Source organism: Miniopterus schreibersii (genome assembly GCF_964146895.1).
Source record: "Miniopterus schreibersii genome assembly, chromosome: X".
Classification (NCBI taxonomy): domain Eukaryota; kingdom Metazoa; phylum Chordata; class Mammalia; order Chiroptera; family Miniopteridae; genus Miniopterus; species Miniopterus schreibersii.
In genome coordinates, this window is record NC_138104.1 from 103,127,295 (window position 1) to 103,151,713 (window position 24,419).

Consider the following 24,419-nt stretch of genomic DNA (forward strand, 5'->3'; position numbering starts at 1 on the left):
TCAGTGTCAAAAGCTTGGTGATCAGTGTTTCCAAGATTCCTGAAAAACTTGCTGAACCAAAGCCATTCATTGACACATCTGTAAAACCTTCAGAATCACATAGAAAAAAATACTAATGTTTAAAAATAGAAAATGGAAGAGAAGTTTCTCAGACTCTAATATATGTGTCCAACCTATGTCAAGTCTCTAAGTTCTTTTAAAGAATGACCCTTTCCTCTGATCCCTATAGCTTAACAAAACAGCAGGGAGCACATAACAAGGCCTGGAAGTCCAACATTCTCCCAGAGACCACCAGTCTATTTCTGTATCTGTTGCTCCTCGCATGTTCCTACCTCTGTGTCTCTGTCCTTCTTGGATGGATTTTTTTTTTTTTTAAATTTATCCTTATTGTTGAAAGTATTACAGGTGTCCCATTTTTCCCCCCAATTGACCCCCTTCACCTTGCTCCCACCCCCTCCCCAGGCCTTCACCCCATTATTGACTGTGTCCATGGGTTATGCATATATGCATATAACTTCTTTGGCTAATCTCTTCCCACCCTCCACCCCCCTTCCCTCTTCCCTCTGAAATATGATCGTCTGTTGCCTGCATCAATGTCTCTGGATCTATTTAGTTCATCAGATTCTTTTGTTCATTAGCTTCTTCTTAAAGAAGACCCTTCAACTTTTCCTGTAGTGCTGGTCTGGTGGTGATGAACTCCTTTAGCTTTTCCTTGTCTGAGAAGCTCTTTATCTGACCTTCAATTCTAAATGATAGCTTTGCTGGGCAGAGCAATCTTGGTTGTAGTTCCATGTTTTTCATCCCTTTGAATATTTCTTGCCACTCCCTTCTGGCCTGCAAGGTTTCTGTTGAGAAATCAGCTGACAGTCATATGGGGGCTCCCTTGTAGGGAACTAACTGTTTTTCTCTTGCTGCTTTTAAGATTCTCTCTTTGTCTTTAACCTTTGGCATTTTAATGATGATGTGTCTTGCTGTGGGCCTCTTTGGGTTCCTCTTGTTTGGGACCCTCTGTGCTTCCTGGACTTGTAAGTCTATTTCATTCCCCAGGTGGGGAAGTTTTCTGCAATTATTTTTTCAAATAGGTTTTCAATTTCTTGATCTTTTTCTTCCCCTTCTGGCATCCCAATAATACCAATGTTGGGCCTCTTGAAGTTGTCCCAGAGGCTCCTTATACTATCTTCATATTTCTGGATTCTTTTTTCTTTTTGCTGTTCTGGTTGAGTGTTTTTTGTTTCCTCATGTTCCAAATTGCTGATTTGATTCTCAGTGTCTTCTACTGTTGAGTCCTGTAACTTATTCTTCATTTCAGTTCGTGTAGCCTTCATTTCAAAGTGGTACTTTATTATGTCATTGATTTTCGCAGTTGTTTTTGTAATACTCTTACCAATATGCTTGAGCATCCTTATAAACAAAATTCCGAACTCTGTATCTGTTAGCTTGCTTGGATCTATTTCATTTAGTTCCTTTTCCAGAGGTTTCTTCTGTTGTTTCCTTTGTGACATGTTTCTTTGCCTCCCCATTTTGGCTGCTTCCAGGTGTTTGTTTCTATGTATTAGGTAGAGCTGCTATGTCTCCTGGAATTTGTAGAGTGGCTTTGTGTAGTAGGTGTCCTGTGGGGTGCAGTGGCTCAGCCTCCCCAGTCACCTGAGCAGGGCCTTCTAGGTGCTCCCCTGTGTGGGCCGTATGCACTGTCCTGTTGCAGTTGAGCCTTCGTTGCTGTTGGCGTCCCTGGGAGGAATTGACCCCCAGGCCAATCAGCTGTGAGGACCCGCTGCAACTACGGCCAGAGAGCTGCTGTGCTGGAGACACCCCCATGGAGCAGGATTTACTTCAGTGGAGCTTGGTGTTCACCAAGTGCGCCCCTTGAGTGTCACTCGTGGATGTGGCAGGGTTGTAATCCAGCGTGCTCGAGTCTGACCACCAGCTGCACTGTCTCTGGGGCCTCCCGGGAGGTGCCAGTGCCTTGCCCAGGGCCACCCAGCATGAGCTACACAGCAAACCGTAGTTGGCTGCTCCTTGTGCTGGGCTTGGAGGAGCCCAGGAGAGGCCCAGCTATGAGCCAGTGCAGCTGCCGCTAGTGCCAGGCCTGGGGCCGCTTATCAAGCCGCATGGGGCAGCTGCTGCCTGTTTGAGAGATTTTAGGAGAGTCCTAAGCATGGGGCTCGAGAGGCCACTTGCACAGAAAAGCCCCTGGAAAGGGCCCGGATGAGCTGCAGGCGGGGAGGGGCGGGGCCTCCGGGAATCACGGGGCGGGGCCAAGGGTGGGAGTCAGGTGCTGGCGATTCAAACATGGCGCCCGCCTGCCGGCTGTGCCGGGAGGACTCGCCACGGGAGCCACGGCCTCTGCCAGCCCTTCTGCCCGGGAGGAAGCCGCCCTCCGCCTGTCGCCCGGATCTCAGGCAGGTCAGTCCCTCCCCGAGTGTCCCGGGTCCTTTCCGGCTGCTGCCCGGCGCTGGGCTCAGAGGGAGCGTCCGAGTGAGTCCGCGCCGGGCCCTTGAGAGGAGCTGCTGGGGCTCCCGTGGCCTCCGCGACCCTGAGGGACAGTCCCCGCTGGTTTCACAGCCCGGAGTTGGGGGGGCATCTCTTCCCGGCCCTGGAGCCCTGGGCTGGGGCCTGCTGTGGGGCTGGGACCCCTGCTCCTCCGGGAAACCCCCGCCGCCGAGATTCCCTCCCGGGTTTCCCCGCGGCACCGGGTCTGGGCCCGGCCGCGTCTCTGATTCAGCCCCGACCCGCCCGCGTCTCCCCCTCCTCCCGTCTCGGTGCTGCCTCAGCTCCCTGGTTGCGGGGCTTCTGTTCAGGTAGATCTCAGGAGGCTCTCAGTGATGGTGGTTCTGCGTTTAGTTGTGATTGTGATGCGGTTGCGGGAGGCGGCGGGGGCAGCTGTGACCCGCGCCGCCATCTTGTTTCCTCCCCCTTGGATGGATCTTTTCTGCATCTTGTTTTACCTTCTTTGGCCACAATGTAAAACTAATGTGCTATATTGTTTTGCTGTTAATGGTTTAGGGTTTGTTTTACTTATTTTCCAACTTTTTTAATAGTTTTATATTTTTAAAAAGTTTTGGAGAAAGCGCAGAGAGATGCTGTTTACCCGTTACTATTAACTAAATTCCAGGTTTCATTTCTATTTCCCTAGTTTCTTCACAAATGCCGTCCTTCTGTTGTAGGGCCCCAGCCAAGATGCTCCATTACGTTTAACCATCATGTCTTCTTAGACTTTCCTTGGCTGTGAGTTTCTGTCTTTCCTTTCCTTTTAAAGACTTGCACACTTTTGAGGAGTACTGGTCAGATATTTTGTAAAATGTCACTCAATTTAGCTGCTCCGATCTAAACCTGTTTCCCCACAAATTCATATGTTGAAATCCTAATCCCCAATGTGATGGTATTAGGAGGGAGGTACTTGGGAGGTGACTAGGTCATGAGAGTGGAGCCCTCATGAATAGGATTAGTGCCCTTATAAAAGACCCCACAAAAAAGAGACCCCACAGAGCTCCCTAACCCCTTCCACCATATGAGGATACATCAAGAAGTCTACAACCCAGAACACCGTGTATCCCCAACCATGATGGCACCCCGATCTTGGACATTTAACCCCCAGAAATGTGAGAAATAAATTTTTGTTGTTTATAAGCCACCTAACCTGTGGTATCTTGTTATAGCACCCCAAACAGACTATGACACTAGGTTTATCTGTGGTTTTTTTCTTGATTAGACTGGGGTTATGGGTTTGGGGGAAAATATAACAGAGGTGACATGCTTCCCCCATAATGGGTACATGCTTTCAACATCATTTATCACTGGTAATGGCTTCTTATCGATTTTTAATACCACTAAGTGCACATTGCTCTTAATTTAAAAACAAGAAAATGGCATGTTTTATAGGTTTCACTAAAATGTAATGTTGAAACTTTTCCAACCTTTAAGTTGCTGTTATCTACTCTAATATATGAATGCATGTCTGACACGTAGTATTTGCCCAATATTACCTAGTGAATGCACAAGTATCTCTATGTCTGTCTCCATCTTCATCTATACCATGGGTCAGGGTCCCTGGGTGGGAAAAAGATGCAGCCTGGGTGTTAACCATTTGATAGCACAGCCACTGTTATTGATCTGGGTTTTAAAGGGTTAATTAAAAATAAATTTGAAAATCCATCATGTATTTTCATCCTCCTAAAACAATATTCTAAGTTTTCATTTGGTTTTGATATTTAACTGCGGTGTTTTAAACATTGCTAATGAAGTGAGAACTAAGCATTTAGGAGTGAAAAAATACAGACCTTGGGGAATGGGGAGGTGGTTTAGAATTATTATTGTAAAATTACTTGGTTTTTTTGCTCTTTGAGGATTTTCCCCTGCGTGGTTATTTGCCATCTCATTAAAAGATAAACTCTCAACGACATCATCTTGCAACACCTGCCTGGCAAAATGGAAAGAGGCAGCCTTTTAAGAGTTGTGGTTTAATTTTTTCTGTAGCTTGACTGAGTTTTCATGCTTTACTGAAAGCAGTGAATTTTACTTTGCCAACAGGCACAATTGAAAGATGCAAAGTAAAGTGAATAGTTTAAAAATTCAACTTGCTTTATTTTATAGAACATGCATTCCCTCAAAGCCAACTTTAAAAGGCCAAAATGATTGCTAGCCTTGCTGGTGACACTGATGGCTTGGGGGTACTGAGTGGAGAAGTCAGCTTCTCCTGGGCCAAGGTGTACCTGAAAGTCATCTGCTACTGTGGGGAGGTGAGAGGACAAGGCTGAGCACAGCAAATAAGACTTTCTTTTATTTCCTATTCTTTTCTACATTGGTTATTAATAACTTTAAACGGTCCTGGCATTCTGCAAGCAATGAAAACGCCTCAAATCCCTGGAGATGGTGGTGGTTTGTGGGAGTGGGAGTGGGGTGGGCAGGGGAAATCTGTAATTGTAGTCTTCTGTTTTGAGAGTAAACATTCTGGACTAAAAAGAAAGTGCAAAACATCTCTTCCCCATTGACAGCAGATCCAAAATTCAGAGGATATATCTGTGAGGGGAAATAGGAACAATTCTAGCCTTTGCTTCTCTTTAGGTTCAAAAAATATTAAGAAAAGCATGGGTGACAGAAAGGGCTTTTTACAGAGAATCAAATACCTAAAAATCAGTTTAAAATAGAATTTCAAAAATAAACTCCTCAGGACAATTCAAATACTACAGCAAATTTGGTGTTTGGGTACTTGGACACTGAATTGCAAAGGAAAGGTTTCTTAAGATAAGCATTTGTGTTTCAAATTTCCCCCACTTGGCTCTTTATGATAACAGCTTTCGTAAATAGCATAGCAGTTGAAACATTTATTATTGGAACAGAAATGCAATTACATGCAGATGTTGTCCTGTGATTCATTGCTTTGTGCTACACACGTTTTAAAGCTGGAGGAAGGACAGGCAGGTCATCAAGTAAATGCTCTAGGCTGAGCTCCACTTATTCTCTTGACTTGAGTTATCTAATCTCTTTTGTGAGTGTTGCCACAATCTAGGCCTCTGTGGCCTTTCTTGGCAGCCTGTTTCATTGTGCAATTACTCCAACTACCGTCAAAAATGTCTCTTCATCCAACATAAAATGTTCTTTACTTAATCCAAACCTGGTTCTTTCTCCAGCATTCCTGTTCCGAGGAATATAAAATAACCACCATATTTATTCTTTCCAAGTTTCTCATTGTTTTCTACTTTTTGTCAAGGTGGGGGTTTTTTTGTGTGTGGTGTTTTGTTTTGTTTTTTGCTTTGCTTTGCAATGAATGAACTACAGTAATGTCAGATAGTGATCAGAGGTATGAAGGAAATAAAATGGGTACATTGGTATGGAACCACTGGAGGAAAGATGGCTGGTGTTGGTCCTGGTTGTCATGGGTCGCCTCCTACTGGAGAAGACTTTTGCATAAATTCTGAGGGCTTAGGTTTTAGCAGTGAAGATGCCAGGTGTACTGGTTTCCTATTGCTGTTGTAACAAATTATCACAAGTTTAATGGTTTAAAAGAACCCACATTTGTTTTCTTATAGTTCTCGAGGTCAGAAGTCGACTACAGGTCTCACTGAGCTAAAATCACGGTGTGGACAGGGCTGCATTCCTTCCGTTGGCTCTAGAGGAGAATCTGTTCCCAGATACTAGAAGCTGCCCACATTCCTTGGATCATGATCTCCTTGTTCCATTTACAAAGACACCAATAGATAGGCAAGTCTCTCATGCCACATCACAGTGACACTGATTCTTCTGCCTCCCTCTTCTGCATTATAAGGACCCTGTGATTACACTGGGCCCACCTGGCTAATACAGGATAATCTTTGTATCTTAAAGTCAGTCGATTAACAATCTTGATTCCATCTGCAACCTTAATTTCTCATTGCCATTTAACATAACATAATCACAGGTTCCAGGGACTCTGACTTGGACATCTTTAGGAGGCAAGTAGTCTGCCTACCACACTAGGGAGGATGTTTCAGTCAGTGGGAAGAACATATGCAAAGGTCCTGAGGTCTGAACAAGACAGGTATGCTGAGGGAAGACAAAGAAGGCCAGTGGGGTTGGAGAAGGTGCTGTGAGATTAGTTTGGATAGACTGGCAGAGTTCATATTATGGAGAACTCTGTGGGCCATGGTATGAAACTAGATTGTATTCTAATTATAGGAGAATACCACTAGAGGTTTTAAGCAGAGAAGTGGCATGTCTGATGTATATTTTTAAAAGATGGTTTTGGCTTGTCTTTCATGCACTTAGAATTAAGGAGGGAATGTAAGGAAGATTTTATGAAGGTGGGAGAAAGCAAGGTACAGGATAGTTAACAAGATTATGTGCTTCCTTGAGGGTGGTTATACCTTCGAGGTGTCTGAAAAAGCTTACCTCTGGCATTTCAAAGGTGAGCTAACCTAATGCACAAGCACAATGAACAGGGCTGGCTTAAACCTTTTACTAAAGAAGTTATAGGCCTGGGTCATGGCTACCCATGTGACCTGCCCAGTTAGGAATTTATGATCAGATCACCCTGTGAAGTTACTTTCAGTAACTGAATTTTTACATACCCTTGTTTGTATCCACAGATTGGAAAGGGAGGGGTGTAGGGACACATGGGGGCGGGAAAGAGAGATGGGGTATAGAGTGCTGGTCCTTCCTTGAGGCACCCAAAAGACATACCACAGAACTTCTATTGCATTACATATGGGCTCTTTATTCTCCCAGCTCCTCTGCTCTTGGTGCTTATCATGGTCTAGAATTGTAAATCCAGGGAACCTGAGTCGTATTTCCTATTAAAGGATATAGAAAATAGGAAAATAGCCAAAATAGGGTCCCTCTTGCCTTTGTAATCAATTTGAGTACCTTGCCATTCTGGGACACATCTTGTAATGTAGAGAACAGAGGTCTGCAAAGTATAGCCCAGGGTTGGCTGTCTGGTTTTGTAAATGAAGTTTTACTAGAACACAGCCATGCCTATTCATTTACTTCTTACCTATAGCTGTTTTGGACCACAGCAGCAGATTGGAGTAGTTGCTACAGAGAGACTTATAGCTAGCAAAGTTGAAAATATATACTACTTAGACCTTTGCAGAAAACGTTTGCTGACTCCTGACCTAGGGGACTTGGAAATGTATGCTTGTGTTTCTGAATTTGCTCTGCGTCTATTTTCCAGTACTTACGTGGTTAATGCCACCATACCAAAGGCTTTACAAGTAAAAGTGCTAAGCTGCCAGTATATATTTAACTTAAGGCTAATATTATTAGCTCAATATAGTTTTTCTACCATGTATTTTATAGACCTTTCATTCAAATTCTTTATTTATCACTATTGAACACAAGCCTCTTTCTTAATGTCATTTTCCCCCTACTCTTCAAGGTGATTTTGAACTATAATACAATCCTCTGAGGTGTTAGTTATCCAATTTTGCACCATCTGCAAATTAAATCAACTTTCTTTTATTTCATCACTCAAGTAACTGATAGAAATATTAAGAAGAGCCTGCCTCAGGACATCCTTTTTAAATGTCACTGTTTCCCTCAAGGTTCACCCAGAACCACTAATAATCTTTGAGTCTACCTTTAAGTTCCCACTCTTAAAGAAATTGGATCTAGTCAGTAATTTCCAAACTTATAATGCCAGTCATTATTCCAGAAGGGGTATTGAATATGCCTATTTAATTGATCCTTTCCTCCAGCCAAATGGTTTGCCATATCTGTCATGTCTTCAGTTGTCATGATTTCTGGTTCTCTCTCTTTCTTTGAAGTTAAGGGGGGCCAGAGGACTAGCTCTAGCCAATGAAAGGCGAGTGGAAGTATAAATGTCCCTTATGGAATGAAGTTTTGAAGGGCAGTGCAGGATTCACCAAGTCCCTGTTTCCTGTCTGAGCAACAATGGAAGTATGTGTTGAAAGGAACCTTCATCAGCCTGGGTACCTGAGTGGCTAGACATAGGCGAGTCCTGCCTGTTGATCTGTGTAAACATGCAGCACGAATGAGAAACACACCTTTGTTGTTAAAAGCCACTGAGATCTGGGGGTTGCTTGTTAACAGAGCATATCCTCGCTCATCCTGCCTGATACAGCTATTGGGCACTGTAACATTTTTCTAGAAAGCTCCATTGAAACTAGAGACCATTCTTTGTTATATCCTTTTCTGTGTGTATCCTTCATAGACCCTTATCCATAGTACATACCAATTAAATGTTTATTTCATGGAAGTGAATTAATCATGGATCAGTAGGTAGATAACTGGCTACAGTATTTAGGGAATCTTTCTTTTGTTTTCTTTATTACTTTTTTTAATCCTCACCCAAAGATATGTTTTTATTTATTTTAGAGAGAGAGAAAGGAAGAGAGAGAAAAACATTGATGTGAGAACATCTATCAGTTGCCTCCCATATGCACTTCGAGTATAGAGTCAACCCACAACTCAAGGCTCATTACTTTTTTATATAAAGAATTAATGATAAAAATAACTCCATGAACATTTAGCTTCCTGAGCATCTCCAAGATGCTTTTCAGTTAAATGTTCTCATCCTCCTCAATAGTTAGGTAAAGGACATTGTCATGATATCAGGGATGCATCAAGTTTTATCTTTGTCTGGCATTCACCTTGTTTGGCTCAGCCCAGGTTCACCCAGTCTAATCATGGTGCAGCTGGCCTCTAGCCAGTGAAAGTAACCTGCAGTTACTACAATGGGAGCACTAGCTTGGACATCTGTCCATCAGTATTTCTTCATTGACATGGAACTTCAATTAAACATTCTTGTATTAATTGAGAAATTTGGGAAAACATTAATTTCACTTTCCTTCATATAGATGTGCACAGTCATTCCCATACGGCTGTTAGCTGGAGGAGGGAGGGAATGCCTAACTTGCTACTGGTTGTATTCCTAGGATCTAGCAAATGTCTGCATCATAAAAAGCACCAATAAATATATGTAGAATGATTTTTTTAAATCTCATTAAGAACTATCAGTAATCTGTGAGATGTACAGCCATTTTTATTTCTACTTTGGAGGTGGGCCTCAGAAATGTTAATTCACACAACCGAGAGATGGAACCCGAATGGAAGCATCTTCTGACTCAAAGGTATTTGTTCTTTCTTGGATAGAGTGGTGGATGCAGTAGAAGTAGCAAGCATTCTGGAATCTGATGGACCAATATTTGAAGTATAGCTCAACTACTCATAAGTTATATGTCATGGAGAATTTCTAAAATTTGTCCTCTCATGTTTTCTTTAAACCACAATGGTATTTTCTCCCCTTCAAGTGAATCTTGTATTTTATTTAGTTTCCCATAAGTGCTATTTTTTGGCACAGTGTAATTATTCAGCTGTAAGTACTCTCTTATTGCGGCCCTCTATGGTTAGGTTGAATTCATGCTGCTTCAGTGACCCAGCCTTTCCCAAACCATTTCTTGAGGAATCCAGAATGGATTTAGCAGAGGGTTGTATTCTCTCTTTGTAATGTGCTACTTAGAGAGCCAAGCTTCATTTTGACCTTCCAACTCAATAATTATAGCCCAAGATATTTTGTGTTTAAAACCTAAATGATTGTTTGCTTAAAATTGTAAGAACAAATTTGGAGGGCAGCTTAAGGCACTTAAAGGTTTAGCCTGCCCCGGAAAAAAATGCATTCTTTGTCTTGCATCAACATGTTAATAAAGTCTAAAGTTCCTGCATAAACAGAACTTGCTTCAGTGGGAATTGTGAGAACATAAAGGGTGCAGGATCATAAATGGACTATATTAGTGAAAGCCATTTACCTAGCATGGCACAGAGTTTTTATTTAAGGTTAATGAAAGCCCAATAAGTAGAAAACACTAATATTCCTTCTAGTGGGAGAGTTAAGATGAGTCTTAACTTCATACAATAGAAATGTGTATACTGTGAACAGAAAAATGTGTGCAATATCTGTGAAGTTATATTTTCATAATATTTTATAACCCAAATTCATATTCAATAAAAATACACTTCCTATCTCATTTTATGATCTTTCTGGAGTCATTTAAAGGCAGTCACTTTAGCAGTAAGTTATGACTTCATAAAGAGTATTTTAATCAGTTACTATATTGCATTTAAAGTCTCTGGACATATGATTATTAAAAATTATATTTGAACATGGAAAACTGCCATTGTAATGTTCTTCTGCCTCGTCAAGTTGACTATTTTTAAAAATTCTAATGGTGTTAAATCCTAGAAGATCTGGGATCTTGGATGTTTCACAGACTGATCATGAGACTTTTAACCAATCACTTTATCTCTCTGCAAGTCAGTTTTGTTATCACGGAAAGGAAATAGTAACACACACTTCATAGCATTCCTGTTGCAATATAAAAAGAAATTGTATGAGAAAATCTTTGCCCAATGTAAAATGCCATTCAAAGATTAGTTACCCTTCCTGACAGTGCAATTTGTGCAATTTACTGCTCTTAACAGAAACTCTTCATGATTGGTTTGTGCTGGTGTTGGCTTAGGTAGTGTGTAAACATTCGTTCTCTCCTCTTTCCCTAGCAGAGACCTAAAATACAGCACTGAGCTATTTTTACCCAGATTATCACTACTCAAGGAGCAGTCAACCAGTGGATGAAATAGGAACTAATGATTCATTTTAAAGTAGGTTTTATTTAGCAGGCAATCTTCACCTCCGACACTCAGGTATTGGAAAGTCTTGAGTTTCCACTTTATAGTAAAACTTCAGTGGAATTGGTTAGAATTAAAAATAATGATTAATTTACTAGTGGTAGATAAGTGTAGGGGGAAAGAGCCAATTATTGGACAATTGATAGGCTTTACATACTTACATTTAAAAACTATGTTTTGAGCCTAGAGTTAGGCCTTCCCCAGAGTTCTTTTAAAAATATTTTTTCTCCCTGGCTGGTGTGGCTGAATTCATTGAGTGTCGTCTCATGCACCAAAAGGTTGCTGGTTCAATTCCCAGTCAGGGCACATACCCAGGTTTCGGGTTCTATCCCCTGTCAGGGTTTGTGTGGGAGGCAACCAGTCAATGTTTTTCTCTTTCTCTCCCCCTCTCCCTTCCTCTCTCTATAAAATCAATAAAAATGTATTTTTAAAAATACAATTTTTCTTACCTTCTTAAAAGTTCAGGAAGTTGTTTAAATTTTTTTGCATACGATTATGCAAATACACAAGTCTTATATTCTCCCCCCCCCCCCCCCCGGAAACCAAATACAATCAAATAACACTTCAGTATGCGGTCTCAGGAGGGTTATTACAGGGAATAAATAGATGCCATTATGTGTCATTTCACCCATCAAAGAATACAGTAGCAATTACTGCATTGTAAAGGGAGTAGACTCAAAGTGATCATATTGCATTATCTGCTGAAGGCCTGGGAAAGTTGAGTAACTATTAGTTATTACACGCAGATAAGGGACAAGCCTCATTTGATAGAGGTTTGTTCACATTCTCTTCCTATCACATGCTCCACTCACTTCTTGGAAAATAATTTCAAGACAAGTTACCCTGGTTTTAAAAACATGAAAGACAAATGATAATATCCTATACTTTGGTTTTTCTCCCTACAATGCGTTCAGATAATATAAGGTTGGTCACAGCCCATGACATAAAATACTAGCTGTTGACTCACAGTTACACTAGAAGGGCCAATTTTACAGACTGCCAGGATAAAGATGATTTTAATTAAATCGCACAAATCCCTTTGTACTGCGACCAAACCCTACTCAGGCTGACTGACTTTGAGCCATTCTGGCGTGTGTAGAGTTAACCAGGTTACTGGATTCCTAGTTAACTTCTTTCACCAGGAATGCAATTCATGTTTACCTATATAAGGAAACCTGTTCGGCTGACCTGAGTTTGGCGGATTTTTTGCGCTGACTGGGAGGCGTGTAAGCACACAGCCTAGAGAGGGGGAGTGATTCCGAGCTGGACAGAGCAAGCTTCCTGAACGCCCCAGCCATTCAGCTGATCCGAGGCAGCCTGACTGGAGGACCTACAGGTTTGCCTTTTCCAGATCACAGTGAGGAACAGAAACCCGGTCCTGGGAAAAATGGGGAAGCCGGTGAGTCTTACCGATCTCTCTCTGCTTGCTTCTGCTAAGTAGCAGCCTCGCTGCTCTCACCCAGGAAGCAAAGGGGAGGCTTAGCTCAGCCTCTCACCCCACAGCTCCTTCCTGAGCAAACACAATGCTTCGCAAATACCTCCAGACAACTTTTCCTGCCTGTTTTGTGCACCAATACTCCACAGAGGCAATGATTTTAGCACTTTAGACATTCCAGAGAGTGTTTTTACTCGCCAAGAGTTTCTAGACCATCATGATGAGCAAACTTTCTCATCTTTGTTGCACTCTAAAACACTGGAAACGAGCCTGGGGTTGCTTTGCGAGAAAGCTGAGTCCCCAAGGAAGTAATAGTAAATCTAAGTGGGGTTCTTACAACCACAGGCAGCGTGATATTCTGCAGAAGTGCAATTTGTCACTAAAAAGGCAGTCTGAAGGTATCATTTTTCATTCATGCAGCAGCAAAATCCTTGCATCTTGCACATGTAATAAAGGACACCTTCTGAGACACTGAGGAAAGAAAGAAGCCGAGCTGGGCTCTTTGTTCTAGACAATGTAAAGAAGCTCACTCTTGCATTTTGACAAGTAGCATATGTCTATTTATATATAAGGCGAGAACGGTGAATAAAGGCTTTATGTCAAAGGCATTGCAGTCGATTGATTTAAAATGTGGCTATATTCTATAAGTATACAGAGATCTCAAGCTGAATGTAATTAAACGTGGAAATGTGAAAGGGTTTAACAGGCTTGCAAGGGAATTTTAGCTATACTCGGGAACAGCCAGTTATAAGACAACTGAGAAAGAAGAAAAAACTATTCCAACTGAGTTCTGAGGCACAGGTACAACTTCTGAAGAAAGTCTTTTTTTATAGTACAGCTGTCAAAAGTGATTTGGGAATCAGGTACAAAATTTTATTATTTTTTTTATGGCAAGGTGGTTTCTTAATTGAGTTAGCTTGGATAAGTGTTTTGAATATTTGATGGCTCATCTGTTAAAGAAATATTGTTGTTTTCTGTCACACACAGTGACTTAATTCTGGGAGTTTAGGGAGCAGGATTGTGCTACTGATTACAGCAAGTGGCACAGGAGCCGATTTTGAATTTCTCATATGAAGAAATTAATTTCTGAAATTAATTTCAAGGAAATTAATCAGCGCAAACAAGCAGATTGGAGAGAATGACTACTTCTTTAAAAATTGCAGGCATAGCCCATCCCCTAGTGAGGCTATGGATTGAATATAGGGGACGGTGATTGCTTATTCATAACAACAAAAGCTGTGGCCAGTTTTATTTAGGGCCCTTGACTTGAAAAAGCATAACTATTCATAGTAACTCAGTCTAAGTGAGCCCTGCTCACCTCTGTGAGAAGGAAACCTAGAAAAGCAGTGCATGTGATACAGTAGACATTTTAATAAATAAAATTCTTAGTAGCACAAAAGCAGCAGAACCGGCGAGACTATTGCAAATGTTTTAAAGCTTGTTATCTCCTAGGTGCCGCTCAGAAAAACAGGAGTCTTGATATTGTGTTGCTTTCAGTGGGAATCAGTAACCCAGGAGACACAAAACACTATTTTCAAATATACGGTTAATAACAGATGTTTATACTGGGTTGTCTCACCCCGCCAATGAGATGGCCCAAAGCCAAATCAACCAGCACGTCCGCCTATTTTCCTGTGAGTTGATATGTACACAGTTATTATACACTAATTACATCAACAGCCAGGGGAATATATAACCAGAAAGATAGATAAGTCTCCTGGGGAGGGGAGGGCCGGGGGTGAGGGCAGGGTTTTTGAATCTCGTGTTTAGAGCTCTCCTTGCCAGTGGTGTCTGAATTACTGTGAGGACTGTACTCCCAGCTCCAGAATCCATTTATCCTTGGCTCCTCAGCAGCTCATTTGGGGGCAATAATAGTGATTATTGTATTTAACACTTTGGCGTTAATAAAGTTCCAGGAGGATTTCTTCTCAAACATTAAAGTTATTTCAGTGTCTGAACTAATCCTGAAAGGCAGTTAGGATGCTGTGGTGTTGCATTAACCCTTTCACGTCACTGGTACTGTGTGTTTGTGTGGATGGTTTAACTGTTCTGCAGCTCCTCAGACTCGAGAGATGTTAAAGAAGTGTCTGCGTTAAAGGAGATTGAAAAATACTGGGGGGCAGGGAAACCAGTCTTCTCAGAGAGTTAATATGCTGTTCGTCTGCTAGTATGCATTGTGACTCCCCACAAAAGTATATAGCATGTGAAGTATAGTTTGCTGCAAACTCATGTGACAGCTGACCATCCTGAGGAATGTTCTTTGAGACAAAGCTTGCCAATGGATGGGCCACAAGCCCTGGTGAATGATGACTGGCTTACAGGCATGCCCAGATATCCATCTCTCTTAACATCTAGGCCATCAAACTGTGCTTGGGCTGGGTTATCCCCCCAAGGTTCTCTCTGTGCTGCATATCTCCCTCAATTTCCCCCTATATTGTACAGATAAGATCAATTTCTATATCTGTCATGATGAGTCAGAGCTAAGGCACTGTCTTTGTCACTCCAGGCCAGAATCTAGATCATACAAGTCAAAATTCTGCTACACTGTGTTTACCTGGGTCTTGGGGTTCAATGTGAGAAAGTATACTAATTTTTATTGTCTTTCATGCTAGGGTGGGGATAGCAAGGCCCTCTGTATGTCATCTAGTTTACCCTTTTTATTCCATAAAAAACTTAAAGGGGGTGAGTGTGTGTGTGTTGTCCTATTTTTAAAGATCTCCTGAAAAGCTGATGGCAAAGTACTTTTTGCTGAGATCCTTTGTAACACGAAGTTATCATTTATACGTCCCTTTCTCAAACTGCTATCAGGGTTTGTTTGGCTGGGATTCTCCCACCACCAGTGTGGCCTAGTCCAGAGGCAATGACATAAAAGGACCTGGTTTCAAAAGTTATTTATTAAGTGTAAATTCTTTCCTTGGACACAGTACTAAATTTGTACACAGCATTCCTATTCCTGGTGAACTTTCTCTGGCTTTCTCTGCCTACCATTTGACATCAATTACCTTTTCAAAAACATTTTGCGTTATTAATTCCTGTTACATTCATTCAGCAAATATTTATTGAGTGCCTTTTGAAGTCCCATGCTAAGTACTCTGGAGGAAAAGCGGGTATATAAGAGACAGATGAATTTAAACCAAATCTTCATGCAGCCCATAGCATTTCTGCAGAGAAATATCATTGTTTGAAGGGTGTGCAGCATATGAAGTCTAATTTGCTACAAACTTCCTCAACCACTCACTTTTTGCTTATCACTCTAAGGGACATCCTTTAAGTCGGAGCTTCCCACCTGGTGGGCACAAAGCAGGTAACGGACAGGTCAGGAGGTTTATGCTTTCAGTGACCAGAGAGAGGGTTTCCATGTCAGACGCATCAGGCAGATGCCAATGAACTTGGTATATATACTTCCAGAAGAAAGACACCACCTCGCTCCCTGCAGATCACCTGTAAGTGACAGAGAGCTGGATGATGCCTCTTTATGTTTTGTTAATGTAATTTTTAAGACCACACTTTCTTGGGTTGTCAGAGGTTCCTAGGGTGCCACATGAAGAAGAGATATTCCCAGAATACTGGGTAACTCGAGTGCTTTTATACTCACATTTAAGCACTGTAAATTATTAAGGTACAAGTTTCAGTGACAATTCTTTTGATGCAGACAAGAGAAGCTGCTGTTACTTCTCAGGTTGTGTATGTAAGGCTCAGAGTTAGGAACTACGAATTAATAACTGGTAGACACCAGTTGGATTTTCCAAGTATCTAGGGCATTGGCAAAACCAATTTAAACTATATTTATATTTGAAGAAAGGTTAGCTGGCAAGGTGAGAGACAGGCCTAGCACTTCTGGTTAAATGGATAAGTACATTTCCGTTTCTCAATTAATTGCTTGCAATCACATATAAGGGAATATTCTGTGAGTGAACCTTTCAAAGAAATTGAGTTACTTTATATTATTGCCAAGCGTTCAGTTAATTTTATTTTTTATTTAAAAGGAAAATAAAAATGGATAGCAGTGCTTTGTGGGCTATATAGTGTTCTCAGACATGCTTGGTACTTAATAGCTATATCTGCATAAAGAATGGCTCTAAACCACAGGGTGGGGCAAAAGTAGGTTTACAGTTGTGAGTACTCGAAACAGTTTATTCTTGTGCTATTATTTACTCATCATTGTATTATTTTCCATATGGACAGCTGTAAACCTACTTTAGCCACACCCTATATATGTGCTCATGTGCTCACACTCTCTTGTGAGTTGCTCTTCGCTTGTCTAAACTTGAGACAGAAATGAAATTAAGCAGAACCTCCTCAATTTGACAGTTTGAGTTTTAACACGTGACAGTAGTGGAATTTTGGTCAAAGAACCTGAGCCAGGAAATGCTACATTAGTTATAGGTATTGTTCTGCAACAGAGGCCTTGGTTAGTTAAACCCAAATTATCCCCCCTCCCCAAGTATCTAATTGTGCAGTTATTTAGATCTGTACTGACACACTCATCATGTATTGCCTGGGGGAACAAAACAGTATATAAACTACTAGAGAACGGATAACACGTTTACTCAAACTGATATACTTGGCTTAAAGTTGAGAAACAAAAGAATTGCAGTTTCCCAAGTTTTTCCAAAGTAGTAGAGGGTGTGTTTAGCCAAATCATCTTACACTTCTCTGGGATTCAATTTCCTCATCTATCAATAGAGACATAAATACACAATTCATTGGACAGTTATGAGTACTGAAAATGGTCATGTCTGTGAAAGCACCTAGTACAATGCTGGGCATGAGGTCAATCAAATAAGTATTAGCTGAATTGAAATGGGTGGGAGTGGATTAGACACATTGCACAAACAATTAAGAGGTTGGAGTAGAAGTAGACACACACTAATGGTCCAAATGTAACTTTGCCCACTCGGTGACTTAAAAATTTGCTTTTCGATGAAGCATGATGTAGTTTCCAATGTCTTGTACCAGGTCGTCTTTGCTTATTTTTGTTACCTGTTTGTCCCCTGTAGGGCTTTGTGTTTGAGACCCTTGTTCTAAAGGCTTCTTCCTTGTCTAAAAAATCTGTTATTTCAAACATAAGTTTCTCCTTTTAAGGTGTTTTTCTAAAACAAATAGGTTTTATAAACAAACAAAAAATATTCACTGTGTACTTATTAATTTGACAGCTTGAAAGCTTTTCCAACAGCCATGGTGGGAGAGACAGGGCTAGTTACTGAATTTATTGATAAAAGCCATTTGTTTTATAAGTAGAACATTTTTCTGGCTTCAGTTCATAATAATGGTTTTTCAGGGGTCTTGAGGATGGACCTCTCTATAGGTGTTATGTCCCTCAAGTTTACCCTCAGGTCCCACTCTCTTTCTCCCAGTCCCCACCTGCCACATCCCACGCCAGTGGAATATAACATTTAATCTGATGTGGCTCCTGTGATGTAGAGATAATGTATGCTGTGGGCTGATGTGCCCTGATAGAGCTCACTCCTAGCTGAGGTAAGCAGGAGGCATATGGTGGTGTTGTGATAAGGAAGCAAGGCAGCTGTCTTAGTCAGCTCAGGCCACTATAACAAAATACTAAAATACTATAGACTGAATGGCTTAAATACTAGACATTTTTTTCTCACAGTACTGGATGCTGGGAAGTTCAAGATCAAGGTGTGGACAGTTTCAGTGTCTTGTGAAAGCTCTCTGCCTGGCTTGCAGATAGCCACTTTCTTCTCACTGTGTCCACACATGGTAGAAAGACAGCCATCTCCCTCTCTCTTCCTCTTCTTATAAAAGTACTAATCCCAGCATGGTGGCCCCACATTCATTACCTCAACTAACACTAATTACCTCTCAAAGGCCCCACCTACAAATACCATCACATTGGGGGTGGTTAGGGCTTCAACATAGGGAGTTGTGGGGTGGAGGACACAGTTCAGTCCAGAGCAGTAGCTTCATCAAAATGTACATCAAGTGACTATTTTTGACTTATTTTCACTGAACTTGAGAAATCTATTGTTAGATACAACATTAAGAAAGAAAAAATTTTTTCCAATTAGACTCTAACAGTGTTTTCTTAGCATTTAAATATTTTATGATACAAATATTGAAAACATTCTTTTTGGATTATTTATATCATTTTTTTAAAAAATCATACATTCTTCCTCTGCATACATAAAATGAAAATATAGGTGAGATAAACTTTTTAAGACTCCAACTTTTCCACACCATGCTATCATGTTTTGTGCCAAAATACAGCATTACTTTTAAAAGAGTTTCTGTACTGTCTCTGAGTTTCTATCAAAAGGTAACAACCAAAACTATATTCCTTTCTTAAATGGTCCTACCTGAGAATGCAGGTCCATTTGTACTTCCAGGAATATCCACCAAGTTACTGCGCTTCTTAGTGACCTAATTCTTTAACTCTTTTAACATGTGTCCAGAAATGCATTAAGAACCACATGCTTGGTGGGTTTCATAGATCTCATGGGTATCTTTCAAGACAACTTTCCTCTCTCTGGCCTGGGGGAAACCCTTCCTCCTTTCTGTTTCTTTGAGAGGCTTTTTCTAATGGGTGGGGCTTATTTCAAATAATGCCTAGAACTCAACAAAAGTGACAACAATATGAACTTCAATACTGAGAAGGGCAGGTGGGCAATGATAATTATATCTTTCCATGACTGCAGCCTGAGCAACAAGTGTAAGATATATCCCAATATCAGCTATATTGGAAAGAATTTCCCCTGAGAATGCATGAAATAGAGTGTATCTCCCCCACCCAGACAATGCCCCGAAATCTCAGCATTAGAGAATGATTTCATTGTCTTTTAAAGCATCAGGAGTGCCCTAGTAGAAACTAATGGCTGTAGAGAAAGCAACCCCTGTAGTTGCCCTATATACTGCTTTGGCATGGATTTCTTTCCAATTAAGACTATGTAAGAGCCCTGCCAGGCATGGCTCTGCGGTTGCACATCGGCCTAGGATCCAGGAGGTCGGGGTTCGATTCCCGGTCAGGGCACAGGCCCGGGTTGCGGGCTCTATCCCCAGTCGGGGGCGTGCAGGAAGCAGCCGATCAATGACTCTCTCATCATGGATGTTTCTCTCTCCCTCTCCCTCTCCCTTCCTCTTTCTGAGATCAATAAAGATCTATTTTTTTAAAAAAAAAAAGACTGTAAGAGAGCAAGATGCCATGAAGATGAGATGGGATAGGATAGGGATGAGGGCAGGGAAACAGAAAAACAAAAAGGAAACGCTCAAGAATATTCATCAAATTCCTGCTCTGAACCAGACATCCCCCAAGTTAAGGTGGAAGTGGAGCCTGCACTCAAGTAGATAACAGTCTAGTGTAGGAGACAAATGCTGATGAAATGTCATGCAAACAAGGGGAAGGTTGCATGTGGAATGCAAGCTGTAAAGTGTAGCTATATGTAAGCCATGAGATTGTACTAGGAGGGTTTAGCTAAGGAGGGGGGATTAGAGAAAGCTTTCCCAAGAATGGGATGTTTAAACTGAGAGCTGGTACAAAAGAGTGTGAGTCAGTGTGTTTAGAGGGGTAGGAAATGACCAGACTGTATTAGGGAGTTTTCAACAAGAGATGACATTTGTCTTTTGCAAAAGCCACACTGGCAGCAACCTGGAGAATAGATCAGAGGGGTGTCTGATCTATTCAGGGGTGAACCAGACAGGAGCCTAGGAGAGGGGTCCAGGGAAAGAGGATGTCTACTTGTACTAATATCATGGTGGTAGAGATGAAGAGAAGTGGATGGATTTCAGTTATATTTCAGAGATGAAATAGACAGAAGTAGGTGACGAATGGGACATGGGCAGTGATGAGGTACCAGGAAGTGTCAAGGCAGACTCCCAGGAATTTGGTTCACCTAACTAGAGAGATAGTGGTATTGATTAACAATGTAAGGAACAATGAAAGTTGACCTGGTTTGGGGTAGGGAGGGGAATTCTTTGTAGCCTGACAGAGTGGAAAATGCACAAGTTTTGAGCCAGAATGTTTTGGTGTGGGTTCGAGTCTTAGCTCACCCATTTACTAGCTGCGTGATGCTAAGTTTCTCTGACTCTCAGTTTTCCCATCTTTAAAAATGAGACCATGAACATCCACCTCCAAGTGTTGTTCGGACAATCAAAATAATTTCATATATGGTTGAAGGTCCTACACACATGAGTTACTATTATTACTCCACAAATTCACCAGCAGTGAAGCCTGGAAAAAGAATAGCTGTTTTCAATAACTTCCTGGGGTGTGGGGTGGTGCGTGAGAACCTTGACAGCTGAGATTTCAACACTCTGTAAGTGTACCTAAGTGAAGTTTTCTCCTTGTTGATAATGTACAGGGCAGCTATTAACTTTAGTTGTCTGCTGAATTCCTTCTATTTCATTCCATCCCCCTCTCCTCTCTCAGCCTGGATTAAGGAATCTCATATAGGAATAAGCTACATTGCTTTTCTCAGCTGAGATCCCTTATCACTTGTAAGAGGACTATAGGATTTAGGAAAATGTAACCTGAGAGTTTGCACTAACAGATGAGCACACTTGATTAACTTCACACTCCCTGTAGGCTTCTGGTGAAGGTTTTACCATTCTATTTTTCTAGCATCAATTTAGCGAGAATTTTGTATGACGTGTGATTCCACTGCCCTTGAGTGACCTCAGCGAATTCCTTTCTGGCTTCCAAATATTATCTCATTAAAGGGAGCCATTAAGCAGTGAAAACTGCAGCCATAGGGTTAGGAAAACCTTGGCATAGGCAAGGGAAGGGGAGTGGGTACTTAAAATTTATGGAATCCAGGTATTAGCTTCCCTCTCTGCAGGTGTCCTGGCATTGCAGGATCCAGGTCACTACCAGAATTTTCCTGTTGCCTACTTCCATTTCTTTCCCTTTGTTCTTAACACACGCTAAGTCTCTTTGTTTTAGAGCCGTACTTATCTCTCACTGAATTATCAAGAATATTATGTTTTTCATCGAAAGCCCCTTCAGTTATGTTTCCACACAAGAAATATTTATTTATTTTCATATAGAAAAACATGCGGGAGACAGTGGGAGGCATAGCATTTTGTCACTTCACTGGTGTAATATTTGCATGGAAGATTGTGAAACGTTTTTATGAACTTACAGATAACTATGCTGTACTTGGTTCTCCACCTGGATATTTGAGATTTTCCTACATACACCCAGACTGGGATTTGGGTGTGTGGGAGGAGTGGGTAAGGAAGTGGAATGGAAGCCCTTATCAGAAATAGGCACATTTTTAAGAGCTTCCTCTTTCTACTACCTTCCTCTGCTTTCATAATTTTTTTCTCTCTACATGGTCCACTTTGATGCAAATCATTTCAAGATATAAGGGCAGTTTAAAAAGGCAATTCTAAATCTGAATTGCATCTTCCAGAGGCGTTGCCACTTCATTTCATGGAGACCCATTTGGCTTTAGTTTTGCTAAGTTCAAAGCAGGAACATTCCATAGGAACTTCGAAATAGCACGTGCAGTAGTAGTTGCTCCAACTCTGGATGTTTTAGGAATCACAGTGCAATAGAAGGAAACCAGAGCTAGCCAGCGTCACACCAGAGAAAGACTTCACTTTGCCAATGAATGCAGTTACCTGCCATTAAATCATTTGCCAACAGTTCAAAGATAATATAGGAATCTGGTAGAATGATCCATAGTGAAGATGGCTGTAAAGAGAAAACACATCAAATGTTACAATGAATGAAAAATGGTGAGAACTTCTGTTTCCAGGCCCCCAAATAAAGCTCTTGAAAAGATAAAGATGTGAGCTTTACACACCATCAGGCCTTCTAGTCTGTTTATCCTGTTCAGAAAGACTGAAATGGAGGAGGAGGAAGGCCTCTGCCAACAGATTGTAGGTCATAAATTAGTTAATAAAATATGTCCCATGTTATCTCTAAAACAGCTTATTTTATATATACTTGTCCATTTGATTTGTTTCTCTGCTTACTCAAGGCTGTATTTTGGTAGCATAAGTCAATATATAAGTTTTAGATTATACAAAGTTTATTTATAAATGACCTGCCTTCTGTGGAGAAAATAAAAGTGGGGTGTGTATGTGTGTGTGTTTGTGTCTTGTATATAATTTATTGCCATTGATCAGGAATTTCAATATATAATACTAGTGATTCCAATGTATATATTGTTATATGCCAAAATATATTGATTTTACCTTAAGATTAATTTTTATTGCTGCTTCCTAGACATTTCAGGGCTTATATAGTTCTAGTAAAATATTTCCATGTATTTTTATACCTAGTTCTTGTTGACTGGAGTCACTATCAATGATAAAGCAACACTATATGCATCTGTGTACATTTCTTTGTATATTACATATATGGAAATGTATGTGTCCATTTGAAAGTTTCTCTATAATAAGGACAATAAGCTATAGCCATTGTTTAGTGATATTTTTCAAATTCAGATGAAAGAATAAGAAAAGAAAATGTGACAATATTTTAAGACCAAGTATAATGATTTAGAAGATAAGTGGAAGTCCAAAGGAAAAGAAAAAAGAGGGGGAAAAATAGAGAAGCAGATGTTAGAGGAAGTGACGTCCCAAAGCCAAAAAAATCTACTCACCCCTCGAGGCCCAGCCAAACACACGCTCCATATCTAAACAAAAGCCCAGCACACAAACGTGGAGGACTAAGGGATCAAGAAAAGAAGGGGCAAGCCACACATTGCTAGGAAATACTAGAGACCAAAGGGGGGAGTGGGAAGACGGGGGGCGGGGGGGAGAGGACACAAAAGAAAGGAGAATGAATGAAACTTCAGGGTAAATGCTTGCAAAGTTAAAACAAGTGAGCCAAAAGGGAAATACAGAAGAAAGTAAGAAATGAGGAGGTGACATAAAAAAATCAAGAGGTATGAAATGAGACAAGTGGTCATTGTGCTTGAGCTGGTGAATGGCTGAGAAGACATTCTTCTCTAGGGGTCTTGAAAGGAGGATTAGACAGCACCAAAATGAAGGTGGGCACGTGGAAGAGAGGAAGGAGAGAGCAAGAATGAGGCAAAGGTGGCACTGTTAGCCCACATGGGAAGACAGCCGGCCAAGCAGTGGGTCCCAGAAAATGGCTGCATAATAATGTCCTGATGGCATTCATCCCAGTGCATCTGGCCCCTGAAGGTGGCCGAACTTGTCTAATCCATAATTAGTTCTATCTACAATAGTAGTGTAAATGCAATTTACCTTTTAAATGTCCCTACCCAAAAAGGCTTGAGTAGCAGGAATTGGGCTTCTAGGTGGTACTCCAGTGGAGGTTGGCTATTCCTGATTGAATAAATGATGATTCTAGGGTGGTGACCGGTAGCTTGGTGGCCTAAAGAGTTAATCCTCCAAATGCTTCCAAACTCCCAGAAGTTAGTTATTAGGCCAGCAGTACCTTGCTTAATATTTATTAAATACTTTGAATTTCTGAAGAGGAAGGGGAGGGAGAGGTTGTCGTGTATCAATTCATTTCCACTGTCAAGCTTTACCCAAGTACCCACTGCTTGACTGGGTAACTGCTGGGCTTAGAGCCTGCCCAAGAAATTCCAAATCCAGTCTCTTGTGGTTTGGACTTGCTCATTTATTTTTACTGTGATTTTGCTCTTAATAACTTATGTTTATAATTCAGAAACCCAAGGAATTGTTTTTATGGCAATCTCAAATCTTATACTCAATCACACGTTTCAAGGCCCACTTTCAGGAAACAAGCTTGATGTAGCTTGTTCACAGTGAATTATTAATTCTTACCTGCAGCATGGAATGAGACCAAGAGTGGTCGAGGAACACTCACCAGTTGTTGACTCACAGTTACACAGCTGCATTTAAAACTCCAGTGGGCAATTCTGAAGATGGCAAACTTTACTTTGATACAGTGCCATAGTACCTCCAT

The 24,419-nt window shown here is 41.1% G+C and overlaps 1 protein-coding gene across 2 annotated transcripts in view; it reads left to right on the forward strand.

Annotated features, from left to right (window-relative positions):
* The window catches only part of MID1 (midline 1), a 532,380-nt gene that overhangs the window by 210,136 nt on the left and 297,825 nt on the right, over positions 1-24,419 (forward strand). Inside the window, exon 1 of one of the 2 annotated variants that reach the window (XM_081124835.1) lies at positions 12,427-12,517. The exons of the other annotated variant lie outside the window; for it this stretch is intronic. The gene's annotated coding sequence lies outside the window, so the exon portion shown is untranslated. Of the gene's footprint in view, positions 1-12,426; positions 12,518-24,419 lie in introns of those variants that run through there. 2 annotated transcript variants of the gene reach the window in all.